The sequence below is a fragment of the Gobio gobio genome (genome assembly GCF_949357685.1).
Source record: "Gobio gobio genome assembly, chromosome: 15".
Taxonomy (NCBI): Eukaryota; Metazoa; Chordata; class Actinopteri; order Cypriniformes; family Gobionidae; genus Gobio; species Gobio gobio.
In genome coordinates, this window is record NC_137108.1 from 51582933 (window position 1) to 51585432 (window position 2500).

General features: G+C 53.8%; 1 protein-coding gene across 1 annotated transcript in view; it reads left to right on the plus strand.

Annotated features, from left to right (window-relative positions):
• Positions 1-2500, plus strand: part of vps13b (vacuolar protein sorting 13 homolog B) — a gene marked incomplete at its 3' end in the record, with an annotated part of 207729 nt that overhangs the window by 119849 nt on the left and 85380 nt on the right.

A 2500-nucleotide genomic window follows, 5' to 3' on the forward strand; every position in this document is an offset into this window, starting at 1 on the left:
ATAAAAATTAAGATTGTATTGTAAATTATTATTATTATTATTATATATATATTCATTACTAAAATATAAAAATAATTATTTTATTTTACAGTATTATTACAATAGTAATATATTTATTGTTTTGTTTTACATTTTCAACAATAATCATCACAAAAAAATTATATTTTTAAAAAATATTCATATATAACACCGACTAGGCATAACATTATAACTAATATCATGTTGGTCCCCCTGACCCGTCTCTGAGGGACTCCTGAAGGTGTGCTGTGGGATCTGGCACCAAGATGTTAGCAGCAGATCCTTTAAGTCCATGAAAGGCTGGACATGGGCTCAACAATGCTTAGGAAGGTTGGATGTGTCAAAGTCACATCCACATGATGGAGGACTCAAGGTTTCCCAGCAGAACATTGCCCAAAGCATCACTGCCTCCGCCGCCACGCCTTCTTCCCATAGTGCACCTGGAGCCATGTGTTCTCCAGGTAAGCCACGCCTTCTTCCCAGAGTGCACCTGGTGCCATGTGTTCCCCAGGTAAGCCACGCCTTCTTCCCATAGTGCACCTGGAGCCATGTGTTCCCCAGGTAAGCCACGCCTTCTTCCCATAGTGCACCTGGAGCCATGTGTTCCCCAGGTAAGCCACGCCTTCTTCCCAGAGTGCACCTGGAGCCATGTGTTCCCCAGGTAAGCCACGCCTTCTTCCCAGAGTGCACCTGGTGTCATGTGTTCCCCAGGTAAGCCACGCCTTCTTCCCAGAGTGCACCTGGAGCCATGTGTTCCCCAGGTAAGCCACGCCTTCTTCCCATAGTGCACCTGGAGCCATGTGTTCTCCAGGTAAGCCACGCCTTCTTCCCATAGTGCACCTGGAGCCATGTGTTCCCCAGGTAAGCCACGCCTTCTTCCCATAGTGCACCTGGAGCCATGTGTTCCCCAGGTAAGCCACGCCTTCTTCCCATAGTGCACCTGGTGCCATGTGTTCCCCAGGTAAGCCACGCCTTCTTCCCATAGTGCACCTGGAGCCATGTGTTCCCCAGGTAAGCCACGCCTTCTTCCCATAGTGCACCTGGAGCCATGTGTTCCCCAGGTAAGCCACGCCTTCTTCCCATAGTGCACCTGGTGCCATGTGTTCCCCAGGTAAGCCACGCCTTCTTCCCATAGTGCACCTGGAGCCATGTGTTCCCCAGGTAAGCCACGCCTTCTTCCCATAGTGCACCTGGAGCCATGTGTTCCCCAGGTAAGCCACGCCTTCTTCCCAGAGTGCACCTGGTGTCATGTGTTCCCCAGGTAAGCCACGCCTTCTTCCCATAGTGCACCTGGTGTCATGTGTTCCCCAGGTAAGCCACGCCTTCTTCCCATAGTGCACCTGGAGCCATGTGTTCCCCAGGTAAGCCACGCCTTCTTCCCATAGTGCACCTGGTGCCATGTGTTCCCCAGGTAAGCCACGCCTTCTTCCCATAGTGCACCTGGAGCCATGTGTTCCCCAGGTAAGCCACGCCTTCTTCCCATAGTGCACCTGGTGTCATGTGTTCCCCAGGTAAGCCACGCCTTCTTCCCAGAGTGCACCTGGTGTCATGTGTTCCCCAGGTAAGCCACGCCTTCTTCCCAGAGTGCACCTGGAGCCATGTGTTCCCCAGGTAAGCCACGCCTTCTTCCCATAGTGCACCTGGAGCCATGTGTTCCCCAGGTAAGCCACGCCTTCTTCCCATAGTGCACCTGGGGCCATGTGTTCCCCAGGTAAGCCACGCCTTCTTCCCAGAGTGCACCTGGAGCCATGTGTTCCCCAGGTAAGCCACGCCTTCTTCCCATAGTGCACCTGGAGCCATGTGTTCCCCAGGTAAGCCACGCCTTCTTCCCAGAGTGCACCTGGAGCCATGTGTTCCCCAGGTAAGCCACGCCTTCTTTCCATAGTGCACCTGGAGCCATGTGTTCCCCAGGTAAGCCACGCCTTCTTCCCATAGTGCACCTGGGGCCATGTGTTCCCCAGGTAAGCCACGCCTTCTTCCCATAGTGCACCTGGAGCCATGTGTTCTCCAGGTAAGCCACGCCTTCTTCCCATAGTGCACCTGGAGCCATGTGTTCCCCAGGTAAGCCACGCCTTCTTCCCATAGTGCACCTGGAGCCATGTGTTCCCCAGGTAAGCCACGCCTTCTTCCCATAGTGCACCTGGAGCCATGTGTTCCCCAGGTAAGCCACTCCTTCTTCCCATAGTGCACCTGGTGCCATGTGTTCCCCAGGTAAGCCACGCCTTCTTCCCAGAGTGCACCTGGAGCCATGTGTTCCCCAGGTAAGCCACGCCTTCTTCCCATAGTGCACCTGGAGCCATGTGTTCCCCAGGTAAGCCACGCCTTCTTCCCATAGTGCACCTGGAGCCATGTGTTCCCCAGGTAAGCCACGCCTTCTTCCCATAGTGCACCTGGAGCCATGTGTTCCCCAGGTAAGCCACGCCTTCTTCCCAGAGTGCACCTGGAGCCATGTGTTCCCCAGGTAAGCCACGCCTTCTTCCCA